Below are 21,517 nucleotides of genomic sequence, written 5' to 3'. Positions count from 1 at the left end.
AGCCGCTAAATTATTCTCCGTCAGGAAATAAAAGAGGATGTTTAGTGACAGCGACAATTTTACACTACGTTGGTTTTTATGAAGTGGTAAAAGTTGAGATGCGGCCGGCCGTCTCGCCGCTTTCTCATTAACACCTGTTGTAATTAAGAAAACCCTCTCCGGGATAACATGACAGTAAATAGTTACATCAAACATTTTCAGAACTTCGGATATTATGAAGTTCTTAGAATGAAAAGTCACAGATTTGATGTGCTGCCAAATCTTATTATTACAGAACTGCTCAGTTATTAAAACCATGCATGCAGTCAGAAAGGGACCGAAATAATTAACTGACGTGGCGGGCGGCAGCCGACTCCTCGCCATGTATTATCTTGTATTTATTAGTGGATTTATATGGAGCGCTTGTCAGTATCTACTTAAAATGCAACATCCTCTGAATATTATGACTAGCAACAAACGTTTTATTATGGATAGGCTGGAAAAATATTATATAAAGTGACTGGTATTGGATAATGCTGCATTGTGTGTGTCCTGCAATGATCCTATAATGCAGCTTAGTCAGTGCATAATGAAAAATTCGGGAACGTTCTCGCATATTTTGTATTTCAATTTGTCACCTTCTTCAGGATGTCTCTTTACTGTCATTGAGTAACATTTTTTTTTACTTGGAGAGGCTTTAAAATTTGTACAGAACTAGTAGATCTCACAACTTTGACCCCATGCACATAACTGATCCTGGGGACACCCACTGCCGAGGCCGTCATTGGCTACTCAGGCACCATCTATTGTATATAGGGCCGAGCGTCGTCATCTGTCAGTCTTACAAACAGTGACATATGTGACCGCTGCTCCATTCAAGTGGGGAGTGAATACAAGGGACCCCCAGCGATCAGAAATCTCCTGCTGATAAAACACTCATTGTATTGAAACAACAGCATACATCCTAATAAGTGACACATCCCTGAAATCAGTGTATCAGCCCCCACCTCATGCTGCCCTCAGATTACATAGCAAAACCTGCTAACAGATTCCCTTTAATAGAGCTCTAGTCTAGGTTCAGAACTTTTGTTTTACTCGTCCTTCCCGGGTCCAGTGCTAAGTCTCCGCCACTGCTCCCAGCATCTGTTATTGTCTGCAGCGCTGTGGTCACATAAACAGTGCTGCAGCCAATCAGTGAGCTCCGCAGCTCTCAGTGGCTTGTGGTAAAAAGCTTACCTTGGGTCATAGGCGCCGGCTGATGAGACTACTACCAGGGCTGTGGAGTCGGAAAGCCAAACCTCCGACTCCTCAATTTTCATGACACAGACTCCAACTACGACTCAGACTCCCTCATACATGGCTCATGTTTAAGTGATACATTTACTGTAGCACAGATTCATCTCAGCTAAAAGTCTAAACCCTTAGATCAAGAATAGGACAGACATTTATAGGACATTTCATAACTTTCCCAAATTCTTATGAAAAAATATTCCCCACAAACTGCATTGAACTACTGTACCCAATTTATTATATATTTTAGGAGTTGGAGTCGGTTCATTTTATACCGACTCTGATTCCTACTCCACAGCCCTGACTACTACCCCCATCAGCCGACGCCTGCTGTCATTGTAAATAGCGAGCGCAGGTGCCACTGGATAGGAGCAGTAGTCTCTTATCAGCGGCGCCTGTGCTAAAAGTAAGAAAAAAAAAAAGTGTAAAATTAATAATAAAATATCCAAGTTTAAAAACGAATTATACTCACCTACACCTTGTCCCCGATGCCCTAGCCCTCTGCAAAAAAATAATAAAACACCATCTACTCACCTTAACACCTAATCCCTGATGCCCATGTCACCTGTAATAAAGAAAAAATAATAAATCACCACAATCCTCACCTATCCACCATAATCCCGAGTGTCCCATGGCAATCTCCTGAATAGGACAGCCACATCCTTAGATGTCACCGCTCTATTCAGCAGCCGGCAATACAATGACAGTCAGTGTATAGCGCTTGAGTCGCCGGGAGGGAGGTCACTGGAGTTCATCAGCTGATGAAAGCCAGTGACCTCACTCCCGGCAGCTCAGTGCTATATACTGACAAAGGAGTGATTACACTCCTGTGTAGGTGTATAGCCGGCTGTCTTGTAGAGCAGTCACATCAGTGACTGCTGATGTGACAGTCCTACAAATAATCCGATTGCTGTGGGACCCTTGTGATTATGTCATCACGTCAGACAGGTGAGGGATATAGTTGTTTTTTATTTTTGTTTTCTTACAGGAGACGAGGATTTCAATGGAATGGGGGTTAGGCAAGTATTTGTTTTTTAGTAAATTAAGAATTATTAATAAAAAATTGTGTTGTTATTTCAAACAAAAGATTTTTTTCTGGCTGTGTCTTTATTTCTCAAATTTTACTATGGGGTTTGTAATGGGGGCGTCTTATAGACACCTCTCCATTACTAACCTAGGCTTCATATCAGCTGCCAATGCAAGGCTGACATGAATCCCAACCCTATTACCCCACTTGCCAATGTTACAGGGAAAGTGGGAAGAGCGAGGCTAAGTGCCAGATTTGGCGCATCTTATTGATGCGCCATTTCTGGGACCGCTGAGGGCTGATATTATTAGCTTCTGAGGGGGCCAGCATCCAAGGCCCCTTCCCTGGCTATTAATATCAGCTCACAGCTGTATGCCTAGCTGTTGCTGGTTAGATTTTATAGGGGGACTCCATGTCAATTTTTTCCTGGGCCCCCCTGCAATCTAGCCAGTAAAGACTAATCAAACAGCTGTGAGCTGTTATTAATAGCCAGGGAACATTTTGGGACAATGGCCCCTTCCCTGGCTACTAATATCAGCCCCCAGTGGTCGACTTGCTCTCTGCTGGTTATGAAAATTACTCGGAAGCCCACGCCTTTTTTTTTAATTCTTTATTTTACACCTAATGTACACTTATTTTTGTTTTCTTACAGGAGACGGGGGCTTCAATGGAATGGACATTAGGTGAGTATTTTTGTTGTTTATTATTTTATTTTTGTTACAGGAGACGAGGGCTTCAATGGAATGGGTGTTAGGTATTTTTTTGGTAAATTAGAAATTGGTAAAAAATTGTGTCGTTATTTCAAATAAAATACTTTATTCTGGCTGTGTCTTAATTTAACAATATAACTATAGGATTAGTAATGGAAAGGCGTATTATAGAAGCCTTTCCATTACTAACCTGTGGGCTTGATATCACCGGACAATACAAAGGCGACATCAACCCCACAAATATTACCCCACTTGCCACTGCTACAGGGCAAGTGGGAAGAGTTGGGCAAGGAGCCAGAATTGGCACATTTAATAGATGTTCCTTTTCTTGGGCATCTGCGCACTGCTATTTTTAGGCTGTGGGGGGCCAATATTCATGGCCCCTTACCAGCCTGAGAATACCAGGCTCCAGCTGTCTTCTTTAGCTTGGCTGGATGTCAAAAATGGGGGGACGACTCCATGCCGTTTTTTTAAATTATTTAAGTAATTTAAAAAATGGCTTGGGGACCCCTCTATTCTTGGTAACCAGCCTTGCCAAAGCTGACAGCTGAGGGTTGCAGCCCACAGCTCTCAGTTTTGCCTGGCTGGTTATCAAAAATACAGGGAACCCAAGCCATTTTTTTATTATTTATAGCGCAGGCGCCGGCAGATGAATATTCCCAGCTGCGCCTGCTTTTGCTGTTATCTGTGACAGCAGGCGTAGGCTGATGGGTGTAATATTCCCATCTGCCGACGCCTGTGACCGGAGGTAAACTTTTTACCTCCGATCACAGCTGCAGGCTCACTGTCATCTGACAATGTGGGAACCGCAGTTCTCTGATCAGTGGTAATGATCTTACCGCCGATCAGAGGCAGTGTTTGCCACGCTGTCATGCACATGACAGTGTTGCAAACACCAGATGTTTGGGCCCCCAATTCATGTGAATGGGGTCCTTGTTCAGGTTCAAGTACTGTTCTGGTACCCGAACCAGAACTTTTAATAAACTGTTCGGCGTTCGGCTGAATCAGCCAGATCCGAACAGTCACGGGTTCGCTCATCACTACTCTGCACACAATAAGAGACATTGAAAGCAACAGAGACTCAGTGCTGGACCTGGGGAGGGTGAGAAAAGAACCGTTGTATTTTTTTTTTTAAAAAACTGCAGCCTGTGGACAAGGAAAAATGTTTTAATGCTCTGCACCGATCCTGAGAATAAAGGGATTGCAGCAACGCTCCAGAGTTGTGTCCGATTCAGAATTTTTGGTGACCAGCTACTTCAGCATGGCTTTATTCAAGTGATTGGGGCCAGTTGCAGTTCCCTGCAAAGCCAAGTGGCCACCACTGTGCAGAAAGGAGCTGTTGGAGCAGCGCTGTGCCCCCTATCATTCTCAGGATCAGTGAGCATTCCAAAGGTTGGACCCCCAGAAGTCAATCATTATATGATGGCATATCCTAGGGATACAATACAATTTACAAAAATGGGAATTAATCTCTTTAAAATACATTTTCAATCTCCTGGAACATCTCACTTATTGCATAAATAATGTCTGGAGAAGGAGCCTGCGCAGTCTCTCCATATATCCAGCATTTACCTTATATATGGGGGAGAAGCTGCAGATTAAGGCACATTACTCCCTCTGGCAGATTAGTCTCCTGCAGGCATCTGCTCTCTGTGGTCATCATAATGAGCAGGGATGGAACTATCGGGGGTACAAAGGTTATAGTTGCAATGAATCCAAATTGTCCATGATAATTGGGTGGGCTGCGCTATAGATTCTGCATTGGCGCCAATTTTGGTAAATCTTTAATAAGAAGACGACATATAGGCGAACATGATAGGACAGATACTTATAGCATACAACATGGATATGCCAAAAAAACCCAAAAACTTAAATTTGTGTCCCCCTTTGTCGTCTATGCTTTCTTAGTGCTTTCTGGCTGCTATAGCCTGTTGCTTAGTAAGTCTATGTGCAAGTGATGAGGACCATCAGCACCATCACAGCTCCAGGGCACCCATCAATCCATGGACGGTGGGGCATGGAGGCGCAGTGACAGGTGGATGTGGAGGAGCCAGAATTTCTCCTACTGAGTTATGATCAGATCTGTGATGCTGCGGTGCAGGGGATCAGGTCATGAAAATGAAGAAGGAACATTAGCTTCTCTCGGAAGGGAGGCAGCGCTGGCCACAATTCCCGCAGGAGGCTCTTCCTGTGCTCGCCATGTCACAGTTCAGCAGATTTTTATACTTCTGATCCATGTATTTAATAGTAAAATTGATGACAAGACTAAACATAAATCTTAATTTTTTTCATTGAATTGCCGTGTAACTCTTCACTTTCCAGAAACAGGTCAATGATACATTTGTATCCAACTACCAATTGTTACATTTTATTTATTTTTTTCTTTTCTCATATAGTTTGGCTCTTACTATTGGTAATACGCACTTGTGTAGTCCTATAAATGTTGGAAGAAAAGTCGCTCGTTCGCCGGTTATCGTCTTGTGTAAACCTCAGGTGATTTTATCGATCACTCCAGCATTATTATCATCATTCTCGGCATCGCTTTGCCCCATGTAAACAGGACATGCGCTGCCGACAACGATATTCTAGTCACATAGAATGATTGTGCTAACATTCGCTCTGTGCGCACAGAATTCTGGTTTGAGTTTGAGGGTTGTTGCTTCTTTTAGATCTTTTATACACCTGTCTCCACATCCTCCATGCACCCAATGGCACTTGGTAACGTAGAAAGATACTGGCTGATGACCGATTCATGCAACTTTATTTGAAAAGCCCTATTTATTATAATGATGGCTGGACCATACATGACAAGCACTTTTTACCTATTGTATCCATCCATTTCCTTATAGATTGTAAACTCGTGAGCAGGGTCCTCAATCCTCCGGTAACTGGTGAACTATGTGTTTCTTTGTATTGCTTTTATTGTCTGTACAGGTCCCCGCTTAATTGTAAAGTGCATCGGAATATGTTGGAGCTATATAAATAAAATGATTATTTATTATTTTGCATCCTTTATTCAGCCATAACCCAATTACTGAACTGATTACAACCTTGGCCGCAGCTTTGCAGGACCCAGTCTAGTGCACTTAAGAGGTGTGAGAGACCCACTAGGTCTCCAATAAACCCAGATTTACTGCTAGGAGAAGCAAATCTACTTCACTATACTATGACCACCACCCAGCAGGACAATGCCAGATTGCAGACACCTAATAAAAAGATGTCAAGAACTATCATTAAAAATACATTTGGGAGCATAAGTCGCTATCACGGAACGACAAGGGGATGTCCGGCGGACAGCACAACACACGGATACAACGGGATAATAGAGGGGGAAGGAGGGCCCTAGCGGTAGGGAAGGAGGGCCCTAGCGGTAGGGAAGGAGGGAAGGGACCCCTCCTGACACTAACCTGTGTCTGTCCCTAAGCTTCCCTATGGTCCCTAGGTCGACCCGTACACGATCACGTGCTTAAGCCCTCGCTGGCCCTGGACTAAACCTGGCTAGTGCGCAGGCAAGTGAGACACTAGTCTCACCACTACAATAGGACAACACAAGGAAGGTTAAATAAACAATGGGAGATAACATAAAATACACTTAGCTTTCCAACAAGATACTTCACGGCTGGAATTGCAATGAACACCACAGCTTCTCCAAAGACTGGCTCCTTCAAAGAGGTCAGAATAGAATGAACTATAACCAGCAGTCAGCTGATGGATCATGTGGCTATTTAAAGGGAGGTGGGAGTGGCACCAACCAACATCAGCTGACTGTCCTCAAAAGGCTGCCAGCAAGAGACTAACATTAACCCTTGCTGTACCAAAAGGAAAAAAATACATTTAAATTACAGCATAACCAGAGCTGCCACGAATCCCCAAATTATTTGTGACAGCTGCATGTTGTCCCCTTCTGATTGTCCTTGGAGCACTTCAACGCCACCAGAAACTCTGATTTGTCTGGAAATTCTAGCGATACATGATCTCCTAGCCGGCAACACTGCCTCCACAATTCTAGCTTCTTGCCGTATCACCCTGGGAATTATTTTTGACCATACTAGTATGACTTCTGTGAAGAAACTGCTAAAATATTCTAAATCTGTCATTATCCATAGCAACTCTCCCATATGAGCTGTGAAGACCGGGGGTCTTCCGTGGGCGTAACGCTACTCAGAAAACACAGGGTGAGGGTAAAACAGCGTGGCAATACTTTATTGACCCACAAAGCGGACAATAAACACATAGAACTATCCCAGCAAATGCCCAAGATGGTACAACATTACGCAGTCTCACCCTTCCTTCTCCGCCCACCAGGGATAGAACAGCTGCGACTTTGGAGACTTCCAAGGCCGACTACCTGAACTAGTGGACCCCCCTTCTGGCAGGCCCCCACAAAAAGAAGGCAGCATCAAACTTAGGAAGCTAGCAGTCCCTTGAGGTACAAGGTCAGGAGACCCGAGGGTCCAAACCTGGCCTCTCCGAGAGTTTCCATGGGGCCAGGCGACCGGTGGGTCCCTCCTGGCAACTTCAAATATCTCTGTCGGTTCTAGGCGACCAGTGGGTCCCTCCTAGCAACCCCAGAACAACATATCCATGGGGCCAGGTGACTTCTTTTGTTATGTTCTGCTACCAAAGCTAAGGAAAGAGAGGAGATCTGTCCCTACTATAAGACTCAGCTGAATCCCTACGATGTAACAGGGAACCTGATCCTGCGATCAGACCTGCTAAAGTCCTAATCTAGTCTGTACGAAGACCTATAGATGTGGGGAGGGAATCCCTACAAGTACTAAGGACTGGGAGGAATATGGGACACCTCCTAACAGAAATAGTAGCAGACAGACGAACAAACAAAATAGATAGAACATAGAGGTCCGTAGACCAAGCAAACTAACAGAGTTAGATACAGAGCACAGGCTAGCTAGAAAGTAGATATACAATGAAGTCCAGCAAAGCCAGAAGGGCGGAGCAGGATTAAATAGGCCAACAAGGTCATGTGACCAGCAAAGGAAAAAAAACCTAACAGCAAGGTTCTAACAGTACCCCCCCTTCTAAGAGGATCCTCCGGATCCCCTAGGACCAGGCTTATCAGGAAATCTCCTGTGAAACGCTCTGATAAGTCTGGACGCGGAAACATCATCTGACCTCACCCAAGAGTTATCCTCGGGTCCGAAACCTTTCCAGGCCACAAGATACTGCAAACTACCTCTATACCGTCTAGAGTCAAGGATGCGAGAAATTTCATATTCCCCGTCCTCCACCACCGGAGGAACAGAGGCAGAGGCGTCACCATCCGACACAACAGCTTTTTTTAACAGAGAGACATGAAAGACCGGATTAATTCTCCAGGAGGTAGGAACCTCCAACCTAACAGCAGATTGGTTGACAACCTGAAGCACCTTAAAGGGCCCTACAAACTTGGGACCCAATTTCTTAGAAGGAATCCTCAACCGCAGATTCCTAGAGGACAACCAAACCATGTCACCAACAGCGAACAAAACCTCCTGTCGTTTCCTATCAAAGTAGTCTTTAGATTTTCTGTTGGCCTCCTGAAGATTACCACGCACATCCGTCCAAACTCTTTCCAAATCACCGGAAAAATTCTCCTCCTCAGGCACGGCAGATCCCAACTTGGAGAACGACCCAAACGACGGATGTCTCCCAGAACAACAAAAAAAAGGCGAACAACCAGCAGAAGAAGATGTATGATTGTTCAGAGCAAATTCGGCAAGTGGCAGAAACTCAGACCACCCCTCTTGATTGTCTGCCACAAAACAACGCAAGAACTGCTCAACATCCTGGTTTTTCCTTTCTGTCTGGCCATTAGATTCAGGATGATATCCGGACGAAAACGACAAATGAATTCCCAACCTGTCACAAAAGGCACGCCAAAAACGAGCCACGAACTGAGGACCCCTATCAGAAACAATGTCAGTAGGAACGCCATGAAGTCTGACAATTTCCTTGACAAAGGCCTTAGCGAGAGTTTTAGCGCAGGGCAGTTTGACGAAGGGAACCAAGTGACACATCTTGCTAAAACGGTCCACGATCACCCAGATGACAGTAAAACCCTCAGAGGGGGGAAGGTCAGTTATAAAGTCCATAGCCAAATGTGTCCAAGGAGCACTGGGGACCTCCAAAGGACAAAGCAACCCCGCAGCAGGAGTATGTGAGGACTTAGATCTAGCACATATAGTACATTGGCGCACCCACTTAATGACTTCCTTCTGCCATCCAGGCCACCAAAAACTGCGACCCACCAGTCTCTTGGTCTCAGAGATTCCGGGATGACCTGCCAACCGAGATTCGTGACACTCAACAAACAAATCTCTCCTAAAGGTCTCAGGCACAAACAACCTCCCATGAGGAGTGTTAGATGGGGCATTCTCCTGAGCTTTAAGAATCTCATCTTCCAAAACGGAGTCTAAAGCAGCTATCACAACACCTTCTTGTAAAATGTTTTCCTCTTTCTCAGCACCGACTATGGGAGAAAAACTGCGAGACAAGGCATCCGCCTTAACATTCTTAGTACCAGGGATGTAAGTAACGGAGAAATTAAACCGCGAGAAAAACAGTGCCCACCTAGCCTGACGGGCATTCAGGCGCTTGGCAGCATCAAGATATATCAGATTTTTATGATCCGTAAGAACCTGAACGGGAAATTCCGCACCTTCCAAGAAGTGGCGCCAGTGTTCAAATGCGAGTTTAATAGCCAATAATTCCCGATTACCAATATCGTAATTCAGTTCAGTCTCCGAAAATTTTTTTGAAAAAAAAGGCACAGGGATGTAATCCATCCCCGTTATCCTGAGACAATACTGTGCCAACCCCCACAGAGGAAGCATCAACCTCAACCAAAAACGGCCTAGTAACATCAGGCTGCATAAGGATGGGAGCAGAGGTGAACCTCTCCTTGAGATACACAAAAGCTTCAATGGCCTCAGAAGACCACTGAACCGCATCAGCACCTTTCCTGGTGAGATCAGTCAGAGGTTTGACAATACTAGAAAAATTTTTTATGAATTTTCTGTAGTAATTGGCGAAACCCAAAAACCTCTGTATCGATTTCAAACCAATAGGCCTAGGCCATTCCTGCACAGCCTGAACCTTAACCGGATCCATCTCAAAACCTTTGCTGGAGATAATGTAGCCCAAAAAACTAATTCTCTGTACAGCGAACTCACATTTCTCCAGCTTAGCAAAAAGCAAATTGTCCATTAATAACTGTAATACCTCACGCACGCTCCGCCAATGAGACTCCAGATCTGGCGAATAAATCAAAATGTCATCCAAATACACAACCACATTTTTACCGATCAAACGTCTAAGGATGTCATTAATCAGATTCTGAAAAAATGCAGGAGCATTAGTAAGACCAAAAGGCATAACCAGATTCTCAAAATGACCCACAGGAGTGTTAAAAGCAGTCTTCCATTCATCACCCTCCTTCATGCGCAACAGATTGTATGCCCCCTTAAGGTCAATTTTAGAGAACCACTTGGCCCCCAATAACTGGTTAAACAGATCAGGAATCAATGGCAGTGGGTAAGGATTGCGTACCGTAATTTTGTTAATCTCACGAAAATCCAGACAAGGACGTAAACCGCCGTCCTTTTTTTTTACAAAAAAAAATCCAACCGCCACAGGAGACTTAGAGGGCCTAATGTGACCGGCGGCCAAACTTTTCTGTATGTATTCCTCCAAAGCCTTCCTCTCAGGAATAGTAAGGTTAAATAAACGACTTTTAGGAAGAGTCGCTCCAGGGACAAATTCAATAGAACAATCATAGTCTCTATGGGGAGGCAAAACCTGCGATTCCTTCTCAGAAAAAACTCTCCAAAAATCCTGAATAGGAACAGGCAATTCTCCCCTATCCAAAGCTGCAATACGCCCGTTACAACACTTGTCATAACATTTATGGCTCCAGGATTTAATTTCACTGGTAGACCAATCCAGTACAGGATTGTGAAATTTTAACCAGGGCAAACCCAATATTACTGGAGAAGGCAAGTTATTCAACACTACCAAATCCAATTTCTCATGGTGAACACCATTAATAGTGAGAGGAAATTCACTGACCTTGAGAGTAATATTCTTCAAAGGGGAGCCATCCACAGAAACCACAGCAATGGGGGATGATAAAGGTTCAGGTTTTAAATTGAGTTTTTCCACGAATCCCCCATCAATTACATTCAGTGTAGACCCGCAATCAACAAACACCCGAAATTCCATTAATTTTTCCTGAGCAATCGTGGAAGCAGCTAAAAATATACCCTTGGAATTTAAACAGGCAATACGGGCGTGACTGACCATTTTTTTTTCTTTCTTCATACGAAGCTCACAGCCTTTAATCAAATGACCAGATTTTCCGCAATAGAAACACAAGCCTTCCGAAAAACGACGGTCTTTTTCTTGAGAGCGAGGTGCCACCGATCCAATCTCCATCGGTTCACCACTGTTAGTACACACATTATCATAACCAGAAACTGACATAGCAGAGGATTTTCTCTCATTAACCCTAGCACGCAGTCTTCTATCCACCCGTATAGCTAATTGCATAGCCTGTTGCAAATCCTCAGGTGTAGGATAAGCAATTAGCAGGTCTTTAACCCTTTCACTGAGCCCAGCAAGAAATAGACTTTTCAGAGCAGAATCGTTCCACCCTGTTTGAGTGGACCAACGACGAAAATGAGTACAATATTTTTCGACATTACCTGATCCTTGTTTTAAACGTCTCAACTCAGTCTCAGCTGATGCCACACGGTCAGGATCATCATATAATAGTCCTAAAGCAGAAAAAAAACTATCCACTGATCTGAAGCATGTATCACTAGGTTGCAAAGAAAAGGCCCACTCCTGAGGCTCTTTGCGCAAAAGTGACATTATGAACCCTACGCGCTGGGATTCATCCCCAGAGGACTTGGGTCTCAAACGAAAATACAATAAGCAAGCATTTTTAAATGAAAAAAATTCTCGATGTTCACCAAAAAATAAATCCGGCAAACATACCTTAGGCTCCAAGAAATATGCTCCAGGACAGTTACTCACGTGCTGACGGAGCTCGGCCACTTCCAGAGAGAGTCCCTGCAGGTGTTTAGCCAAATCCTGAACCGACACCATGATGGAACAAAAAAAAAAAAAAAAAAAAAAAAAATCTTTCCTTAGAGAATTTGCAGGCTGGACTTACTGTTATGTTCTGCTACCAGAGCTAAGGAAAGAGAGGAGATCTGTCCCTACTATAAGACTCAGCTGAATCCCTACGATGTAACAGGGAACCTGATCCTGCGATCAGACCTGCTAAAGTCCTAATCTAGTCTGTACGAAGACCTATAGATGTGGGGAGGGAATCCCTACAAGTACTAAGGACTGGGAGGAATATGGGACACCTCCTAACAGAAATAGTAGCAGACAGACGAACAAACAAAATAGATAGAACATAGAGGTCCGTAGACCAAGCAAACTAACAGAGTTAGATACAGAGCACAGGCTAGCTAGAAAGTAGATATACAATGAAGTCCAGCAAAGCCAGAAGGGCGGAGCAGGATTAAATAGGCCAACAAGGTCATGTGACCAGCAAAGGAAAAAAAACCTAACAGCAAGGTTCTAACATCTTTGTCCTCTCCTGGCCTCCCCAAAAGCATCCATGGTCTCTCTGATGGTTAAATGGAGCAGATCCGAATCTTTCCAGTCAGGGCCATACCCTTAGGCTAGAATCATGTAGAATACAAATCTGTGTCTCTTTAGATGCCATGCAATTCATCTACTTTCCTGAAGGATGTCTCCCATTCTCCTTCCAAAGTCCTTCTGACTCTGTCTCAAGTCTCATTCTGTCTCAGAAGCACATCTCCTTACTGCTTCTCTGGGCTCAAGTCTGATTCTTACAAATACACATGTCCCTTCGGCTTCTCTGGGCTCAGCCCCCTGAATGGCAAAACTGCTCTCACCCTCCTCCCCCAAAGCTAAGTGTGCATATCACATGTCAGAGGTAAAGGTGCAGGGCTCACCTATCATTGCTTGAGATAATCTATTTACATAGTTGGTTTCACAGGGGCTCTTGTAAATACACATCATTGTTTCAGAATCAAAGAGTAGATAACATTCAGGGTTATACAAATAGTAGTCTGTGTTAATCAACTAAAGAAGAACAGAGATTAAAGAGTCAACATAAACATGAAGGAATGCTGCTCTTGACATCAGAAAGTATGTCTGATATAATTAAGATTTTACTCTGTATTGTCACATGAATGTGGCGCCCCTGCGGGTTCAGTCGCCACAGAGTTACTGCATCTCACCCAGAGGTGTGGTGCCCCACTCTCAGGTAAGGAAGGAGTACTGCCTGGGACCCACCCACCTGCATCCAACACTACACCATTCCAGACCAGCAGGCGGAGCAAGATGCACTGGCTTATGCTGTCCCTGGTTGGAAGTGGGGGGAACAGAGAGAGGGGGAACCATGTAGTGGGTGTGGGTGGAGGAAGCAGTACAGGGGAGCACTTTGAGTAGGAGTACAAAAGGGGAACAATCTTGGAAGAGTGAGTCGAGTCTGAGAGGAGAAAGAGCGGGAGAAGGAGCTCTGTAGGAGCTTTGCTCAGAAAGAGAGGAGAGAGGAGCGGGCCTAGACAGAGAGGCCCAGGGGGACAGGCTGGAAGAGGATGGGAGCAGAGGTAAAGCTCCAGGAACAGAGGGGATCCCAGGGGCACGGCGAGTGCGTAAGCCACCCGTGCACCCGAATCTACAAGGACATGGAGCGATCAGGCCGCAGATGGGTCTGGCCCCTAACTAGTGGACAACAACTAGGCTCAGCTAGGAACCAGAGGCTACTGTACTTTCAGGGTGCAGCTGCTCACTACCGCAGCTATATCGCCAAAAAGGTGGCCGCATAGGATTCAGGGGACTGCACGTTGCACGCCAAAATCTGAAACTACCAGCTTGGGACACTGGTTGCGAGGCGCAGGGCAGGAGGGTGAGAGCTAGCGCAGGAAGATGACCGAGGAAGGCACAAAGGATGGGATCCCGTTAAGTATTCCTGAGATACCTGGGAGATTGCTGAACCCCTCCCTTGGTGAACACAGGACGGCGTGGGAGGTTACCCTGGCGCTAGTAACCTGGAGTCTGACAACTGTGAGTAAATCTGAAGACTGCGCCCCCACTGTGTCCTAGAATTATTATCTGCGCCATCACCTGCACTACACTGCACCATTCACAGCTACCTCTTAGTATTACTACATCCTGCCCTGGAGCTAAGCTCTAACTGTGGAGAGCTGAACCAACTCTGCTGCGTCACCATCAGCTCCAGAGGATCTGCACCGCAGCGGCGGCTCCATATAGCCGCATACCACAGGTGGCGTCACGAACAATATATATATAAAAACTTCATTCCCCTTCCACCTTTCCCTTTAATTGACCGCCCTGGGTCATGGACCGGGTCACTGCCACCGTGACATCCCCAGCACCGACCGGCCTGGCTGCCGGCCCAGGGGGCGCATCATGAGCAAAATAGAGATCGTTACTCCCGACATGGAGCACCAGCACAACTGGAACCTGTGCGCACCTGCTGACGGACACTATCTCAGGAGGACTTGAGACCACTTAAGACCTCGCACTAGCCACCTCATTTGTGGCCCCCAACTTCAGAGGTGTACATAGCATTGGTGTAGCCACACAGGGTTCCAAGAGTCAGCATTGGTGTAGCCACACAGGGTTCCAAGAGTCAATCAGGTCCGCTTCTAACTCTAAAACAGTAAGGAACCTCTGTCATAGCAGAAGTATTGGACTGCAAAAGGCCCATATACTGTTCTTTCACAGAGGCCCTTTTCTGTCCATGTCCGCCATTGGTATCCTAAAATAATGTGTGCCATAATCAGCCGAGGAGACCCCTATAGTAGTGAGGCTTTTGAAGATGTCTGTGAATTGGAATCAAGTTAAAGGAGAGCCATCGTCGGAAATGCATAAACTCAACTTTCTTGACTGGGCAAAACTGGCCCGGGACCATTAGTCGTACCTGTGCCTCACATCCTAAGTGGTCTGTGTTTGAGAGACGGATCCATAGTCTGATGGAATCGTGGCTGAATATGACATCTTCTAAAGCAAGACCACTTAGTCTCAGGCTAGATGAAGGTACTGGTTCCCAAACTTGCAGGGGTGCATAGAAAGATAATATAACAGATATCCCTAGGCAGTGGTAGACAGACTGAAGAGTGGCGGGTGCAATAACAGTACATGGGCCTCTTTAGGTGTCTCACAGAAGCTGTGTGCTGATTTGGAGGTGGCAGTGGGCCCCTTTATCTGATGGGCCCCTGTGCGGCAATGGTATGTTTGTCCTTGTGCCTAGGAAAAATGCTTCATATTGTGATGAGCAGAATGATTCCAAAGCATCCAAGTATTTCAATAGTTATGGACCAATCAGCTCACTGGCTGGAAAGCCCCTTTTCTCCAGTCGCACAGAATTTTTCAGAACAAAAAAACATTTCGATGGTTTCCCAGTCCAAGAGCTGGAAGTGGAAGTCAATGCCAGCTATGAGTTTCTGCGCTACCACCGAAGGTGAGCCTTTTGTTTGCTTGTTCATATAGTGCAATGTTGCCCTGTAACGCTGTTTAGCACAACCCATTATCTTACCGTTACCAAGGGGCTCGACCATAGGCGGATTATAATGAGGGCAATCTGGGCTACTGCCCGGGGCCCGAGGCTCCGGGGGGGCCATGAATTGCCCTCATTATAATTCGCAATCCCATGTCTTTTTTTTTGTCACTGACGCGGCCGTGGCCGCAGGCGGCTTGAATGATGCTGAGCCCGCCCTGCCGCATGACGTCAGGCAGAGCGGACCCAGCATGCACAGTGCGGGCGTCCAGGCGCACTTATTTAAAAAATAAGGTGCACGCTCACGCTGTGCAGCCGCTCCTAGCCGGCCGCATGTTGTCACGACGATCGCGCACCGACGCTGGACCGCCCTGCCTCAAGATGTCAGGCAGAGCAGGGATGGCCCGGCCTCCAGGATGTGTGAGCCAGGAGCGGGCGGTGTGCAGAGGGGAGACCGGCCAGAGGCTGGCGCCGTACAGTGCCCTGAGAGGTAGGTGTGCACTGTGGTGTCAGTATGCTGCGGCTTGTAGTGCACCCTGTCTTGTGATTTACACATTTACTTCTTGTTTTTACTATGGTGTCACGTGACCTGAGGTGTCTGGGTCTCTGCTTATGGGAAGGTAATGGAAGCAGTCATTAATTGCACCTGAGCGCAGGTGGTGTCTATTTACTGACAGCAGCAGAGGTCTCACACAATGGAGGCGGCTGACACTGACAGGGGTGTACTTTAATATCTCTGCTCAATAAGAAAGTGAAATTTTTGCAAGAATCTCACAATCCAATTTTTTTATCCTATTTTCAGTGTCGATTTCTTTGTCATTTGCAATGAAAATACAAAACTATTCCCACCTGTGTGCTGTGCCAGGAAGTGTTGTCATAGGGTCTGTACAGTGTATTGTATGGCCCGTGTGTGTATCTATCAGATCCAGCAGAGCGCACACACAGCCGCCGTGCACTGCCGGCGCCAGGAGATGGGAGAAACGATCAGGCATGCTGGGGAGCGACATGTCCGAGCGATGGCCGTGTGTAGTCACTAAGGCTGGAGCTACACAGGAATGTGTAAGGTGTAGGCGCGACCCCAATCTCTCATCGCCCCCAGATCTGTCTCATGATCACAATTTTATTTATTTTATTTGCATGTATTAAAAACACAAACAATTATTGTGCTACAGAATTAAAGGGATCCTGTCATCAGAAATAACGCTATTAACCTGCATATATAACGGTTACATGGCAGGTTAACAGCGTTATTATGCTGCCCAGCAGCTGAATGCAGAGGGAAGAAAATTAACTTTATTCTCCTCACCAGTATTCGGTTTCAGTCATGGGGGCCGTGTCGGTTCGGTCACCACTTTGAGTATACAGAGCGGCTGCTGTAACCACGCCCCCAGCACTGACTGACACTGGCTCTACATTGAGGCTGGCTGTCAGTCAGGGCCGGGGTTACAGCGGCTGCTTTGTATTCTCAAAGCAATGACTGAACCGGTGCCGGGTCAGACCCCATGACTGAAACCGAATGCTCCCCCATCCTGGTATATGCTCCCCCATCCTGGTATATGCTCCCCCATCCTGGTATATGCTCCCCCATCCTGCCTGTTTTGCTGTTCGTTGGGCGAGGCTGGAGGAGTGTGGCGCCAGAGTTTGCGCCTGAGCATAGCACGATCTCCGGCGCCATTTTGTTGAAGACAAATTTGCACATGTGATGCCTCTTACTCGAAAAGCCCTTTTCTTTACCCTGGGGGATGGGGGACTCGGAGTCGAGTCCTGTGATGGAGAGATGGGGTGCAGCCGTGGCCCGGACCCGACCCGTGCTCAGGGCCATCACATTAAAAAGGATGGTGTGGGCTTATCCGGGTTGAGTGGCTGATTTACGACTACGCCACCTGTGGCACCTGGTGAAGGCCACCAGCGCCGCCGCAGTCCGCTGAGACATGGTGTTATGGCGGCCAGAGTTATTACTACTCCCCACAGGCGGAGCAAGGCCTCAGGGCAGAGGGACAGGATGGAGGGGGTAGTAGTAGAGGAGTACGGATGCCGCATCGCGCGGTGTGGCGCAGAATAAACAGTCCGGAGGCCATAGGGGTGAACTTCCAAGGCTTTACTCACTTTAGAGTTGGCAAAAGGAAAGCGACTCCCTGCTCCCCGCGGAGTCCTGGAGTCACCAGGGACGGGGGTCCGACAACCTCCGAGTAAGTCCAGCGTTCCGTCGGGACCCTACACCAGAGTGTTCCTGAACTACAGACCGAATCCTTTCCTGTCCGTGTGCGTGCGAATAGGCCGGGTCTCCCTCTGAGCTCCTCTCAGAACAAGGGCACAGGTGGCAGCTCCCCTCCGTTCGATACCCGGTGGGATCCTGAGGGCCTATCGGGCTTTCCCGACCAGGACATGGAGTAGCAAGGTCGGGTGTCGGGGGCCGGTACCCTTCTTGCAGCCGGACTCCCTCTGAATATATCAACATGGCGAGGACAGGTGGCGTACACTGCTCCGTCTGCATCCTGCCTCGGATCCATTTGCTATGGAGCCACACCCTTAAGCTCCGGGCCTTCTTGGTCCTGGTCCTTGGCCGGGTTGAGACATTCCTGGTCTACAACCTGCCCCTTGACCCAAGGCCAGGGTACGGGGGCTGTGTCTCCATCCGATGCGGGCCCACACAGGATCCACGCTTGGGCGGGAGATCACAGTACCATGACAGCCAGTAAACTTGACTAAGACCGTCAAAGAACTAAACTGCAAGGACCAGCGAAAAGACCACGAACCAAGATGGCTTTTTATTAAATATGAAATTTAAAGTGTAACTAACTTGTAAGCCCTCCACCCTCACCCACTAACTGGTTCCCCTAACTCTTGGTTCCCCAGTCTCCCTGTAACCAGGGGAGCAGCACCTAGTGCATTCTAGCCCCTTCTGGTGGAGAAATGTGGTGTTGGATGCAAAGGTTGGGTCATGACTATCACACTGTTCTTACCTCAGAGGAGGAACACTACACTCCATTAGAGAAGTGCAGCATCCCTGTGGCGGTCGAACCCTCAGGGGCGCCACACACACAGTGTCTTCAACAAAGATATCGAGGTATGTGTCCTAATAGCGCCGGAGATAGCGGTATGTGGTCAGCTCTTACGCATACCGCATCACAATCCTTTATCCTCGTCCTCCTGCCTCTCACCTGTCACGGCTGATGTGTTCTTCTGTCTCTGGCCAGACTGCGCAGGCACATTGCATGTACAGTCTATAGAGGCTTCAGACAGACGGACACATCTTTGATTATATTATAGATACCAGTCATGTATTCTCATATAGACTATACAGGGCCGTACCTAGGAGGAAAGGAGGGGCATGTGACCTGGGTACAGCTGTCAGGGGGGTGCCGTCGGGCCACCTCATGCTGTGGTCAGAGGTGTCTCAAGGGCAGGTGCATGTTACCGCCCCCAGAGTGAGATTCGATCATTCTCTGAGCTGGCTGTGGAACCGACAGTCGATCAGAGAAGGGAGATATGTGCGGGCTCATACTGTATATATGGAGGCTATGTGCGGGCTCATACTGTATATAGGGAGCTATGTGTGGGCTCATATTGTATATAGGGAGCTATGTGCAGGCTCATACTGTATATAGGGAGCTATGTGCGGGCTCATACTGTATATAGGGAGCTATGTGTGGGCTCATACTGTATATAGGAAGCTATGTGCGGACTCATACTGTATATAGGGAGCTATGTGCGGGCTCATACTGTGTGTGTATATAGGAGGCTATGTGGGGGCTCATACTGTATGTAGGTGGCTATATGGGGGCTCATACTGTATATAGGAGGCTATGCAGGGGCTCATACTGTATCTAGGGTGCTATGTGGGGCTCATACTGTATCTAGGGAGCTATGTTGGGCTCATACTGTATCTATGGAGCTATGTGGGGCTCATACTGTATCTAAGAGCCTATTTAAGGGCTCATACTGTATATAGGAGGCTATGAAGGCTTAAACCCACGCTTTTTCCTTTGAAATGCCATCATTAACCTACTGGTCTCTTGGGTGGGACAGGTAGTGGATGAGGCGATAATTTCTTGGTTCTCTTTTTGGGATACTCAGGAAATCCTGGAAAGGGGTTCCTAAGCTGAACTCTTTATTAAGCTTTTCTCTCAAGATATGGAGGTCCTCCACCATCGATTTTTAGATTTTTTACTCTCACATGGGGTCCAAATTAAATGGAATGGGACAAAGAAACCAAACTTGAATCCAACTCTTAATACTTCTATGTCTTCCCTTCTAGGGGAGCGTGCGAGCCATGGATCAACTGTGATGAATTTCACTGGAGTCTTTAGTTTCAGCTAGTACTTACAACTTATTTGATGATTTTGCCCTTTTTGTGCACTTTAGCGCTACACGGGGTCAGTCATGTTTGAAGCGGCATAGACCATAAAATATGAAATTGCTGTCGTTAAATACCCAACAGGTGACCTGTTGCTTAACAACCACTGGATTTACTACGCTAACATTTCCCAATGGTGGTGTTTGGAAAATGTGTAAATCTGAGGGACGATCATAATCCATAATCATATGTCAGTTGCCTTAACCCCCAGCCTACAGCGGTCTGTAGAGCATGGCGTCTTTGAAATTCTTCCTGATAACACCACCATGCATTTTGTAAGTGCTACAGATTATGTCCATGTATATAAACAGTTCTGAGTGTTTTTGGCCCATCACACAGCCCAGCACCAAAAATGCCTAAAACTAATTGCTTGTTGATTTGTTACCTTGGGTTTGGTACATGAGTCTTTCTAAGGCATTTCTTTCTCTGTCTATAGTTGGTTGGTCAAACGATACCAGATACCAAATGTCTATATTGTCAATCAGCCAATTTTTTTTGTTTTACTACTACGGTCAGTTGAGCCCGTAAATTGCAGATATCAAAACATTATGATTATGCAGGTGAGGAGGGACAGGTGTGTTATTTGAACCCAATTTTTATAATAACAACTCAATGGCTGTCACTAACATGACTGTGCCTGACATCTCCGTATCCCAAGCCCGAGCATAGTCATAGTCACCGATGGCAAGTGTAGCAGGCAAAGACGTTGCTGTAACTAGAGCCAGATTGCCCTGACTAGCTGGAGGCAAAGCCTTGACAACCATCTAACTGCTTCATCCTCCAGAAGTGACTCAACGCAAATGACCACACCTGTCATAGCATCTCGAGGTTTGGCTGTTTGAGCAGGATGACGTAAAGGAGTACTCCTCTGTGGAAGATGTGTGAGACCTCCATCTTGAGGATCTGGATCTTGTCGTGCTCTAGGATACTCCAGAGTGGTGTCAGGACCGGCATTTAACCTGAAGAACTCCGCTAGCTACAATGACTGGGACTGCGATGTGCACTACGTGAAGCATGTGAGATCCCTTTCTGTGGGTGAATATGGCAGTGGGCTTGGGAGTGGGCTGGAGCGTGGAAGGTCCCTTGAAGGCAAACTCGTTGCTGTAACTAGAGCCAGGTTGTCCTGACTAGCTGGAGGCGAAGCCTCGACAGCCATCTAACGGCTTCATCCTCCAGAAGTGGCTCAATGTGGATGACCACACCTATCATAGCGTCTCGGGGTTAGTCTGTTTGAGCGGGATGACTTAAAGAGTACTCCTCTGTGGAAGATGTGTGAGACCTGCATCGTGAGGATCTGTATTTTGTCGTGCTCCAGGATACTCCGGAGTGGTGTCAGGACCGGGATTTAGTCAAGTTCAGAGAAATGGAACCTGAAGAACTTCGTTAGCTACAACTATGGGGACTGCAATGTGAACTTCTTGATGCAAGTGAGGTCCCTTTCTGTGGATGAATATGACAGTATTGGGGGTTGGCTGGAGCATGGACGGTGCCTTGAAGGGGGTTTTGCTCGTCTGACACTAATGCTGTTTTTGTCTGAGGCGTATTGCTATGTTGGCCACCAGCCTGTGATCCTTCAGTTTACACAGTTT

Source organism: Phyllobates terribilis, unplaced genomic scaffold, assembly GCF_046119375.1.
Source record: "Phyllobates terribilis strain yellow unplaced genomic scaffold, ASM4611937v1 Scaffold_8__6_contigs__length_399053987, whole genome shotgun sequence".
Lineage (NCBI taxonomy): Eukaryota > Metazoa > Chordata > Amphibia > Anura > Dendrobatidae > Phyllobates > Phyllobates terribilis.
The sequence above is the reverse complement of the archived record's forward strand: the minus strand, read 5'-3'. Positions refer to the sequence as shown.